Source organism: Pan paniscus, chromosome 2 (genome assembly GCF_029289425.2).
Source record: "Pan paniscus chromosome 2, NHGRI_mPanPan1-v2.0_pri, whole genome shotgun sequence".
Classification (NCBI taxonomy): domain Eukaryota; kingdom Metazoa; phylum Chordata; class Mammalia; order Primates; family Hominidae; genus Pan; species Pan paniscus.
In genome coordinates, this window is record NC_085926.1 from 6703923 (window position 1) to 6717650 (window position 13728).

The window sequence follows — 13728 nt, forward strand, 5'->3', positions numbered from 1 at the left end:
GGGTCTGAAAGAGCATTCAAAGCAGTAATAGCTGAAAACTTCTCGACTTTGGCAAAAAAACACAAACCTTCATGAAAGAAATAACCCAAAGTGGTTAAATGCAGAGAAATTAATGCCAAACACATCATAAATAAACTTCTAAAAATCACACACAAGGAAAACATTTTGAAAGCAGCAAAAGAGAAATGAAATATTATCTACAGGACAATACCAATTCTAATGTCAAGGGTTTTTCATCTGAAATCATGGAGAGAAGAAGGAAGTGGTACATTTTTCAAATATAAAATGAAAAGAATTCTCAACCATGAATTAGGTCCCTTTACCCTCCCTACTTTTAAATAAAATGATCTAGTATAAGATGGTATTATAATTTTGGCTTTAATTATCCAATATAATTACTAAAACTCATAAGTAAGATATAGTCTATTGTATCTACCTACATTTATGCTCTTTCCATTTTTCCTTTTTCCTCCTTGAAGCTTCAAAATTCTTTATCATTTATGTTTAAATAATTATTATTTTTATTTATTTATTTTTTATCTAACCTTTAAATCAAGTCTACTGGCAATACTTTCTTTTGTTTTCTTTTGTCTGAGAATGCCTTTGTTTCTCATTTTTTTCCCAAAAAAGAGTTCACCACATGTTGATGCAAACATTAATAAGAAAGTCAGGAGTAGCTATATTAATATCTGGTTAAGCATACTTCAGAGCAAAAAAAATTACAGACAAAGAGGAACATTACATTACATAATAATGAAAGGTTCAATTTGGCAGGAAGATACAACAATTATAAATGTGTGTATACCAAACAACAGAGCCTCAAAATACATAAATAAATCAGACAGAGCTGAAAGGAACAATGGAGAAATCCATAATTATACATGTGGACTTTATCATCTCCTTCCCAGAACTAAAAAACAGATAGAATCACTAGATATAAAACTGAACAAGGATACAATCTCAACAACATACTCAATCAACAGCAATTACTATATATGCACACATATATATGAATAAATATGCATATATGAACACACATGCACAAATATGCATATTCCTTCTTCCTCTCTCTCTATATAAAGTCAGTCCATTTCAAACAACAGTAAAATGCTTATTTTATTATTCCACATGGCTATGAAACTTTCACCAAGGTAGACTGTATTTGAAGCCATAAAACAAACCTCAACAACTTTTTAAAAAATAAAATCATACAGAATGTCTTTTCTGATCATAATGAAATCTAACCAGAAATCAATAACAAAAAAGAGAACAGAAAAATCTCTAATCTAATCAAATAGAAATTTTAAAACATACTTTTAAATAATTTATAGTCAAAGAGGAAGTTTAAATAAAAATTTAAAAAGATAGATGGAGTTAAATGAAAATGAAAATACAGCATTTCAAAATATGTGGGATGCAAGTAAAGCTGTTGAGAGAAAAATCTGAGAACTGAATGCTATGTTAGAAATTAGGAAAGATCTCAAATCAATAATCTAAACTGCTACTTCAAGAAAATTGTAAATGAAAAGCAAAATAAGTCCCATGTAAGAAGTTAGAAAATAAATATAGGAACAGGTTGCTTAGAAACTTAAAGTAAGAAAAAAATAGAAAAAAAAATCAATGAAACAAAAAACTAGTTCCAGAAAAATTAATAGACTTGATAAACCTATAGCAAGACTGACAAAAATAAAGAGAAAAATTGAATTGCCAATATCAGGAACGAAAAAGAGGATATTACTACAGATCCTACAGCAATTAAAATGATAAAGGAATAATACCAACAACTTTATGCCCCAACATTTAATAACTTAGAAGAAATGGACCAATTGCTGAAAAATCACAAACTGCCCAAACTCAACCAAGATAAAATAGATAATTTAAATAGTCATATGACAATTAAAGAAATTTAAGTGCAACTAGAATACTACTGAAAAAGTAATCTCTGGGTCTAGATGCTTAGACTAGAGAATTCTGCCAAGGGTTTAAAGGATAAATAATCAGTCTACATAATACTCCGAAAATAGAAGAGGAGGGCACACGCTCAGCTTATTTTATGAGGCCAGTTTTTCCTGATAGCAATACCAAAGATAGCACAATCAAAATAGAACAAAAAACTACAGACCAATACCTCTTATAAATTTATATGTGAACATCCACACCAAAATATTAGCAACCTGAATCTGATGATGTATAAAAGGAATTCTATGCCATGATCAAATGAGATCTGCTTCAGGTATGGAATACTGGCTCACCATTCAAAAATCAATCAATATGTAGAGGGCTATTGGCATATGGCAAGGAACTATTGTACCTGATTGAAACTCCAGGAGGGAAGTAATACATACTTTATAAACATTAAATATTGTAATTCAACTTGGTAGATAAGTATTTAATAGTCAATGCAACTCCAGACACTTAAGGTCATCTATATCAAAATGGAGATTACTTCTAGTATCTTGTTGAAGTTGCATGTGGCGACATTCAAAACAAATGACAGATAATATCCAAAGATTTTACCAAGAGGCTTTTGATATAAGTAAGAAAGGGATGAAACTGTTACACTTAATCTGCCTGGGGCTGGCTTTTAACATTCTATATTTTACTGTGAGATCCTTAATAACCCAGAGCTTTCCTGCACCTTGGTTAATATAACTTTTGATAAGCCCATCACAGAATTTGACACACTGAATAAAGACTTTTTTGTTGTTTTTTTGTTTGTTTTATTTTGTTTTTTGAGACAGAATTTCGCTATTGTTTCCCAGGCTGGAGTGCAATGGCGCAATTTCGGCTCACCACAACCTCCATCTCCCAGGTTCAGACGATTCTCCTGCCTTGGCCTCCCAAGTAGCTTGGATTACAGGCATGCACCACAATACCTGGCTATTTTTTTTTTTAAGTAGAGGCGGGGTTTCTCCATGTTGGTCAGGCTTGTCTCAAACTCCCGACCTCAGGTGATCCACCCACTTCGACCTCCCAAAGTGCTGGGATTACAGGTGTGAGTCACTGCACCCAGCCCTACACTGAATAAAGATTTATATAAAGACAGCATCCTTATCATGAAGTTGCTTAGAGACAACCTAATCTTATGGACATCAGACAGTGCAGGGAGGAACATGATGTGGCGTAAGGGCAGAAAACTAAATGCATACAGGTGTCATCCTTCTCCTCCTAACACAACCCTTTTACACTCTCCAGTTCTTATGCAACTTGGATTTCCTGTAACAACAACAATAAAACCCATTCCATATGGAATCAATTGTTTATAGTCTTTTCACACTGTAGTTCTGGGAAAACTTCGCTGCTTGATTTGTGTTTGTTTTGGTTTGCCTGGTGTGCAGAGAGGCATTCAAATCTTCATTTCATATAAATAGAAGTAATTTCCAAATACTTATGTATAAGTCTAAAATGTATGTAGTATTTAAACAATCTGAATCCATTCTGCAAGTAGCAGTTTATTGGATTACTATGAAGATATGAAAACATACTTAATTACAATTGAGTGTTCTTACATAACTTTTTAATTTCTACCTTCCCTCCCTATTCTTTTTCGGGAGTTTTCTTTCAATAAACAACATTTTCATGTTTTTAATGTATTTCTTTTTTAACAGGTAAACAGGTGAATTAGGTTGAATGAAAAATTATTTAATATTTCTAAATTAAGGGTCACATATTAAAAATGCCTACTATATAGCATATTATGAAGGTCATCTATATTTGTGACAACAGGAAGTTTCCTTATTCACTCTTCATTTGCAGTATTTAAGTTGACAGCTTCCCTTCCTAAGAAAATTTTTTTATACTGAATTTTTTAATATTATATTTTATAATATATTATAAAAATGTTTATATAGAAACTATATTATATAAAAAATTTTTATAATAAAAGAAAGAAAAAGAAAGATCAGTCAATATAAGTACACCATATAACAAATTAAGATTAAAAACCATGTAATTCTATTAGTTGGTGCAGAAAAAGCATTTAACCAAATTCAACACTCATTTATATTAAAGACACTCAACCTATTAGGAATAGAGGGGAACTACTTCAATTTAATAATGAACAACACTAAAACATCTATAGCTAAAATTGTACTTAATGGTAAATGACTTAATGCTTTCCCCTAAGATTGGGAGCAAGGCAATGATGTTCACTTTCTCTGCTCTTATTCCACACAGTACTGGGGGTTTTAGCTATTGCAGTTGAGGCATACAGATTAGAAAGGGAGAAATAAAAATGTCTCTGTTTGTAGATATCATGATTATCTATATAGAAAATATATTCCCCTTTAAATGTATACAAAGAAAAAAAGCACTGTAAAATACTATAAAATGTTATCGTGACACATAAACTTTCAGAATCATTCAATAATAAGCAACAATAAAATAAAATAAACCTTTAAAACTTAATCAGCCAATCTTGAGGGTCCTCTCTTTGGCTCTTCTCATTTGCTTGCTCTGATAAATCAAGTTGATATGGTATGAGTTGCTTCATGGAGAGGGCAGAAGGCATAGGACTGAATCCTGCCATAAAATTATGTAAAGGAGCTTGGATACAGACCCTTCCCTACTGGAGCCTTGAGATGAGACCATAGCTCCAGCCAACTCCATGACTGCAGCCCTCTGACAGATCCTAAGTCAAAAGATCCTGCTGAACCACATCCATACACTTGACCTACACAAGCCATGAGATAATAAATGTTGTGGGTTCAAGTCACCACTTTTTGGGATGATTTGTTATGCAGCGATAGATATCTATCTATCTAATATAAAGATATTATTTAGGAAGTCATTTATATTATTCAGGAAGTCATTAAAGAAGCAACCCATGGCAAAACTAGTTATTTTCTTAAAACAGTAGGAAGAAGAAAAGCTTTTTGAATGAATCACCTCTCATCTTCTCCGAAGTTGGAAGCATCAAGAATCTAAATAAGCATTTATGATGGCTGGCATGAATATGTGAGTAAATACCTGAAAAACTGGCCAGAAGTGTTTTTTTTTTTAATGAGATTAATCTCGCTTTGATGGAATTTCATTCAGATTATCAAAAGAAAATGAAATATTTTTAGCAAAGTAGATGACTGGGAAGAATTAGGAGAGTAAATGGGGAAAGTGCTCTGTATTAGCAGATCTACCTGGGACAAGCCTCCTAAGCAGGGTTTCTTCTTCAGCTTCCATCCTTTTTTTTGGTTTGGTTTGGTTTGATTTAGTTTTTATTTTGCTTTTTGCTCTTTACTTCTGAAAACACATTATTTTTCAAGAGGATATATTAGTTTTCTTTCTTTCTTTCTTTCTTTTTTCTTTTCTTTTCTTTTCTTTTCTTTTCTTTTCTTTTCTTTTCTTTTCTTTTCTTTTCTGAGACGGGACTGTAGGCACATGCTACCACGCACGTCCGGCTAATTTTTTGTATTTTTAGTAGAGACGGGTTTCGCCGTGTTAGCCAGGATGGTCTCGGTCTCCTGACCTCGTGATATAACTGCTCCGGCCTCCCAAAGTCCTGGGATTACAGGCATGAGCTGCCGCACCCGGCCCATCAGTTTTCTTTGTATAGCTCTGAACACTATAACAACCAGGAGTCCCTCTGATTGAAGATGTGAGTGTGCTTGCGTGTTAGTTTAGTGGTGTCTGTATTGGGGTGTGGGTATGGGAAGTTCCTAAAGCAAGCATGATAGCTACAATGTAAAAGGCACACTGTTGTTATATATTTTCTCAGTGAGGTAAAAATGTGCATTCTTCTATTTCCTTTCCCATGTAACATTATGTGCCACTGAAATACCCATTAACAGTTGCTATAGGTGTAATACCCTTTACCATCTTGAGGTACAAAATAAAGTATCGTTTTTAAATGTCTAAATTACTGTGATTCTGAATGCTCACAGATCACTCTTTCTTTCCCAGAAACCTCAAAGAAATCAGTCTGAGAGCTGCAAGGGTTCACTCTATTCAGTAGCGTCCACATTGGTATCTACTTTCTTCCTGAATTTTTTAAAAGTAATAATAATCTTAAAAGAATCCCTGTTCTCTGTTGTTTCTGTAGCACTGTTGCCACTCCATCTGGTCTCCTTTGAAAATAATAATGTCTACTACTTCAGCAAAAAATCCAGATTGCAAATACAGAGATGGAGATTTTGAATCAGGCTTAAATGCTAATCATAATTTGAATTGTCATCTAAATGTTTCTCTATGTCAATGACAAGAAATATGCAAGAAATCCAAGAGGGCCATTGGTTAGTCTTCTTCCCTCATCTATTCTCCGAGTTTCTCTAAAACCCAAGCAAGTCCCCAGCCTCTCACATCTCCCATGTTTGGTGTAATACTTATGGGCTTATGTCACTAGATGCCATAATTAAAATTTGAGGCTGAAAGAAGAGTGCCTAAGGGGAGACAACTTGTTTCTTAGCAATTATAAGACCATCTAAAGGCTATGCGCACAAACAGTATGAAACAATTGCTAACTGGGTTTAGTAATGTGAAGGACCTCCTATAGCAGAAGCTTAAACTTTGCCCACTAGACAGTTTCTACCCACGTGCCATTGGCCAAGTGGATCAAGGTTGAGAGCAATCTGAAGAGTGACTCTGGAGAACATAAGTTAAAACAAATTTTTTTCCAGGCTTGATGTCTGGGTTCACAAGAGTCTGAAATATTCACACAGTTGTATCAACTATTCACTGCCTATTTACAGTAAGCATAGAAAAATGAATAGAAAATCGACAAAACTGGCCAAAATGACATTGAGATTATCTACCAATTCTATTTATACCTTGTCACAAATAAATAAGACTGTTCTCTCTCAACTCTGTTAGCAACCTAAAAGTTTAGAGAACATTTTCTAAGTTTACTAATTTACTTTCAGTGCATTGTCTCTACGTAGTAGGGCCCAAGGCCTTGTCTGAAGAAGCATTTCCATAAAAGGTGTTATGTCACACAAATAAAAATGGCGTATTAATGATATGATATTCCCTGCAACTTAAAGCCAGTTAAATTTGTGTAGGCATTTTGTCAATGAAATTGGACTAATGAAAATGAAACCAGGTACAATGTAATTTAATTGAAAATTATTTTTAAAAACAGTTTGTGTTAGTTTTCCCTAATGTAGTGTTACCATTTTCATCATATTTACCTTAATGGCATAATTATACATAAATTGTTTGGAGAATCCTGTGAGCTCTTAAAAATGTGTATTATGAGGCAGTAAAAGATATTTATCTTCAAACCAATTGATTGATGAATCATACTCAACTTCCTGGTCTATACACTATTTTATAAATTGACTTTTGTCACTATCTTAGCACCAAATTACCATATTAATAGTATATAATTACCATTAATACTGTAACATAGTATTAAGATATAATTTATGAGAAACTTTCTCTCACTATTACAAATCTACAATTTAATCTTAGAACCATCCATTTCAGAGAGCCAGGATAAAATACAGATACCTTTGAAATGATACTGAATGGTAAAATCACCATCCTAGTCATTATGGAGGGAGAAAGGAGAGAGAAAAGTTACCTAATTTCCCTTTCAGTTCTCTCCTTCATCGTGCCTATTTTATGAACTTGAACAAGGAAGTTGCCACAACATCTGTGGGCCAGAGAACTATGCCAGAATGTTATTTCCAGATTGCTTCCTGTATTTACAAAGGTATAAATCTTTGATTTCTATATATTCTTCTCACACCCTTCTCTGCGAACACACCTATCTTCCCCATTTTTTAACTGGCTAAGTTCTATCTGCCTATCATTAAAAGCAAAGCCACCTATAACAAATTCCTTAGATTTATGTAACTCTTTTTTAAATTCCGGTGTATTTTTTGTGCCTTCTATTGGTTAGATTTTGTTAAAATAATGCTGCATAACAAACCTTTCCAATAATAATTTGATACAATAATTTATTACTGTTGATGTACCTCCAGGTTGCCAGGGCGTCCACTGGTCTAAATAGCGCTCATCTTCCTACTGCAGGTCTATAGGTCTGCTGACGTGGCTTTGCTACTCTACCCCAACACCCTGAGGACTAATCTATTAATAGTATGTACTTCTTATAATGATGAGTGAGGCAGAAAAGAGGAAGCAGAAACTTAAGAGACCTTCTAAAGCCTATTCTCAGAACTGCCATACTGTTGTTTCTGCCTCTGGCCAAAGCAGGTCATCAGGTACAAAGTCAAGAGCCCAAAGCCACATGGTCCTAAGATGAAGAAAGCCTGTGGATTCAGGAACAGATGAATTTTAGGAGCCAACAACGCAATCTACCACTTGCCTCTCTTAAGAAATATCATTGTTTACCTATGTGGTAATTACCTGTATACCTATTTTTCTCTGCTATGTTAGTACCCATCTGCATTGACTATTTTATTTGTATGGTGCCTTTCACTCGGTAAGTTCTCAACACTGGAAAAATATGCAAGCCAACTAACTTTATTCCCTCTGCACATTGCCAATTACATGTAAGCTTATATGACATGGTCTTTCTATAAAGGCAATTATACAGAAGCCTGAATTCTATGCAGAGTATTGTTCTTCTACCTCACTTTACTACAAGTAATCATTGTATAGGTTTCACCACAATTAAAATGTAACAAGTCCCATGAAGATATTTAGTCTGAATTAATAGGTTCTCGGCACTGGGCTTCTGGATTTCTTTTTTAAAAATGTTTTATTTAATTATGACTAATGTTCATCTATTATATACACTTTAATTCAGTTACTGTATATCCATGAATTTTGGTAATGGGAGAATAACAAGACAGCTGCCATTCTAGAACCTACTCAAAGGAACTGGTATATAACAATACTCAAACTTTCTTCTCATCAACACTATCCAGTCTCACAAACCAAGATCAAAATGACTTTTCAATTTGCATATACCTTACCTTTAGCTCCCTTATGCCTTGATAAGTTGGTTATGATTCTAAGTACACAGTAATTTATAATTACTTAAATGGACCATTAAAGAAGTATCTTGGTAAAATCTCCACTCATGAGATTTTCACTGGCCTTTTATATACTCATCAAGCAAAAGAGGAAAAAAATATTTACGGATGTTCAGGTCAGGATCTTTCCTATTATATTTTTTAGTAGAACATCATATTATCTTTCACTTGCCTAATATTTTATCTTTGGCACACTTATAAATGTTGTCAAATTTGGATGACAATGCTAATATGTTGGAAAACTTAAAATTAACAAGGAAGTAGATAGAGCACTAAGTTTTAAGGAAAAAGACCATTCTCTGTACCGAATGATTTGATGTAACTGGGATAATTTTTAAAATTATGCCTTTTTCTCAATCCACCAAAATCAGGGTCCCATCTCTACTGCTCTGTCTGTTTAGCTCCAGAAGTCCCAATGTGGCTCCATCACCACCTCTGTCACCCTGTAACCTGCAAGTACTGGGAGATCTGTAGAAAGGATGCTGGCATGACCTAGAAGCCAGGAAATGGTATTACATTAAAACTTCTGCAGTTTCCTTGAAATTCTACTCTCATCAGGACACACACTCCCATAGCCATTCCACCATCATGCACTTGCCCATGACTGCCCACTGCCCTGCCAGTGCATGCTCACCCATGGCCTCCACACTACAGCGCACTCACCTGCAGCTCCCCATCACCACACTGGAGCACTTTGACTGGCAGCCCCCACCAAAATGTTGTTAGTAGTGGACTGAGGACACCTCAGTCACCCCAGCATAGCAGGAACTTGACCTAAAGGGGCCAGAGAACAAACCTGTGAACCTGGTCCCAACCCTCCAAGTTTAGACTATGCAGTCCAGGGATGCTGAGCTGAGCCCTGGTCCATGAAAGCACCCAGAAATGAGCTAAATCAACCAAACACAACTTTTACCACAGTCAGACCCTCAAAGGTTTCAAAAAATGTAAAGGCAAAAAGCACCATCCAAAGGACAACAACTTCAAAATTTAAAGAAACATCAGCTAACACAGATGAGAAAAAACCCAGCAAAAGAGTTCTGACAACTGTAAAAGTAAAAGTGTCTTCTTACCTCCAAATGATCACACTAGCTCCCCAGCAATGATTCTTAACCAGACTGAAATGGCTGAAATGACAGACAAATAATTCAGAATCAGGATAGCAAGGAAACTCAATGAGATGTAGAAGAAGGTTAAAACCTAATTCTAGGAAAACAGTAAAATGATCCATGAGTTGAAAGATAACATAACAATTTTAAGAAAGAACCAAATTGAAATTCTGTAAATGAAAAATTTACTACATGAATTTTATAACACAATTGGAAGCATTAATAACAAAATAGACCAAGCTGAGGAAAGACTTTCAGAGCTCAAAGACCACTCCTTTGAATCAATACAGGCAAACAAATCCAAAAAAAAGAATTAAAATATGAACAAAACCTCCAAGAAATGTGGGATTATATGAAGAGAACAAGCCTATGATTCATTGGCATTCTTGAAAAAGACAGATAGCAAGAAACTTGGAAAATATATTTGAGTATATTGTCCATGAAAATTTCCTCAACCTTACTAGAGAGGCTGACAATAAATCCAGAAAATTCAGAGAACCCCTGTGAGATATTATACAACATGACCATTACTAAGACACATAGTCATCAGATTATCCAAGGTCAATGCAAAAGAAAAATTCTTAAAGGCAGCTAGAGCAAAGGGACAGGTCACTTATAAAGGGAAACCCATCAGGCTAAGAGCAGACCTTTTAGCAGAAACCTTATAAGACAGAAGAGATTGGGGCCCTATAGTAAGCATCCTTAAAGAACAGAAATTCTAACCAAGAATTTCATATCTGGCCAAACTAAGCTTCATAAATTAAGGAGAAATAAACTCCTTTTCAGACAAGCAAGTGCTAAAGGAATTTGTGATGACCAGACCTGCCTTACAAGAGGTACTTAATGGAGTACTAAATGTGAAAATGAAAGATTGATACCTGCCACCACAAAACCACATGTAAGTACATAGCCCACTGACACTATAAAGCAACTATACAATCAAGTCTACATAATAACCTGCTAACAACACAATGGCAATCAAATCCTCACATACCAATATTGATCTTAAATGTAAATGAGCTAAATGCCCCTCAAAAAGCAAAGAGCAACAGGTTGGATAAAGAAGCAAGACACAACTGTATGCTGTCTTCAAGAGATCCATCTCACATTCAGCCACACCCATAGGCTCAAAGTAAAGGGATGGAGAAAGATCTATCAAGCAAACAGAAAACAAAAAAGAGCAGGGGTTGATGTTCTTACTTTAGATTAAAAAAAAAATGCTTTAAACCAATAGTGATCAAAAAGAACAAAGAAGGGCATAACATAATGATAAAGCGTTCAATTATACAAAAAGAGTGAACTATCATAAATATATATGCACCTAATATTGGAGCAAACAAATTCATAAAACAAGTTCTCAGAGACCTATGAAGAAACACACATAACCATACAATAATAGTGGGAGACATCAACACCCCACTGACAGTGCTAGAGAGATAATCAAGGCAGAAAACTAACAAAGATATTTGGGACAAAAACTCAATACTTGGCCAAAGGGATCTAACAGACATCTACAGGATATTCCACCCAAGAACAACAAAATATACATTATTTTCATCCACACACAGAACATACTCTAAGATTGAGCACATGCTCAACTGTAAAGCAATTCTCTACAAATTCAAAACAATTGAAATCATAAATCACACTGTCAGACCACAGTGCAATAAACATTGAAATCAGTATGAAGAAGACCTCTCAAAACCATACAATTACAAGAAAATTAAACAATTTTCTTGCTTCTGCTCCTGAATGACTTTTGGGTAAAAAATAAAATTAAGGCAAAATTCAAATTCTTTGAAACTAATGAAAACAAAGATACAACATACCAGAATCTCTGGGACACAGCTAAAGCAGTGTTAAGAGGAAAGTTTATTGCACTAAACATCTATATCAAGAAGAAAGATCTCAAATTAAGAACCTAACATCACACCTAGAGGAACTAGAAAGATAAGAGCAAACCAACCCCAAAGGTAGCAGAAGAAAAGAAATAACAAAAATCTGAGCTGAACTGAATTAAATTGAGATGCAATATCCATAAAAAGGATGAATAAAAACAAAAAGTTTGTTCTTTGAAATAATAAAGAAGATTGATAGACCAGTAGCTAGGTTAATTTAAAAAGAGAGAGAGAGAAGATCCAAATAGATGCAATCAGAAATGACAAAGATGACATTACCATCAACCCGACAGAAATACCAAAAAAAAAAAAAAAATGCCTCGACACTGTTAGAAACACCTCCATGTACACAAACTAGAAAACCTAGAAGAACTGGATAAATTCTTAGAAAAATACAATCTCCCAAGATTAAATAAGGAAGAAATTGAATCTTGAACTGACTAATAACAAGTTTCCAAATTGAATCAGTAGTAAAGAAAAAACCTGCCAACCAGAAAAAGCCCTGTACCAGATGGATACACAACAAAATTCTACCAGACATACAAAAAAGAGCTGGTACCAATCCTACTTAAATTGTTTCAAAAAATCAAGAAGAGACTTCTCACTAACTCACTCTATGAAGCCAGCATCATCCTGATACCAAAACCAGGCAGATACATAACAATAAAGAAAACTTCAGGCCAATATCCTTGATGAACATAGATGCAAAAATTCTTAACAAAATAATAGCAAACCAAATCCAGCAACACATCAAAAAGCTAATCCACCACAATCAAGTAGGCTTTATTCCTGGGATCCAAGGTTGGTTCAACATATGCAAATCAATAAATGTGATTCATCGCATAAGCAAAACTGAAAACTAAAACCAAATGATCATCTCAATAGATGCAGAAAGGCTTTTGAATAAAATTCAACATCCCTTTATGTTAAAAACCCTCAAAAACTAGGCATAGGAGGAACATACCTCAAAATAACAAGAGCCATCTGTGACAAACCCACAGCCGACATCAGACTGAATAAGCAAAAGCTAGAAGCATTTCCCTTGAGAACCGGAACACAACAACGATGCTCACGCTCACCATTCCTGTTCAACATGGTACTGGAATTCCTAGCTAAAGCAATCAGGCAAGAGAAAGAAACAAAAGGCATCCAAATAGGAAGAAATAAAGTCAAACTATCTCTCTTTATAGACAGTATAATTCATGCCCTGAAATCCCCACAGTCTCTGCCCAAAGGCTGCTAGAATTGATGGACAACTTCAGTGAAGTTTTAGGATACAAAATTAACATTAAAAAATTTGCAGCATTTCTATCAGCAGTAATGTCCAGGCTGAGAGCCAAATCAAGAACACAATACCATTCACAGTAGCCACAAAAAGCATAAAATACCTAGGAATACAGCTTACCAGGGAGGTGAAAGATCTCTACAATGAGAATTACAAAACACTGCTGATAGAAATCGGAGACTACACAAACAAATGGAAAAACACTCCACGCTCATGTAGGAAGACTCAATATTGTTAAAATGGTCATACTGCCCAAAGCAATTTACAGATTCAATGCTATTTCTATCAATCTACCAAAATTATTTTCCACATAATTAGAGTAAACTATTCTAAAGTTAATAGACCAATAAACAGCCTGAATAGCCAAAGTAATCCTAAGCAAAAAGAACAAAGCCAGAGACATCAGTTGCCCAACTTTAAAGTGTACTACAAGGCTATCGTAACCAAAACTACACAATACTGGTACAAAAACAGAAACACAGACCAATGGAGAAGGTTAGAGAACC

General features: G+C 34.6%; 1 long non-coding RNA gene across 1 annotated transcript in view; it reads right to left on the bottom strand.

The window, feature by feature from the left end:
* Nucleotides 1-13410, bottom strand: part of LOC117979576 (uncharacterized) — a 73017-nt gene extending 59607 nt beyond the window's left edge. The window contains exons 1-3 of the long non-coding RNA XR_004670433.3: nucleotides 12902-13410; nucleotides 10004-10057; nucleotides 9597-9707 (exon numbers count right to left, since the gene is read on the bottom strand). This is a non-coding gene — a long non-coding RNA (uncharacterized LOC117979576). The remainder of the gene's footprint in view (nucleotides 1-9596; nucleotides 9708-10003; nucleotides 10058-12901) is intronic.
* Nucleotides 13411-13728: the final 318 nt, after the last annotated feature.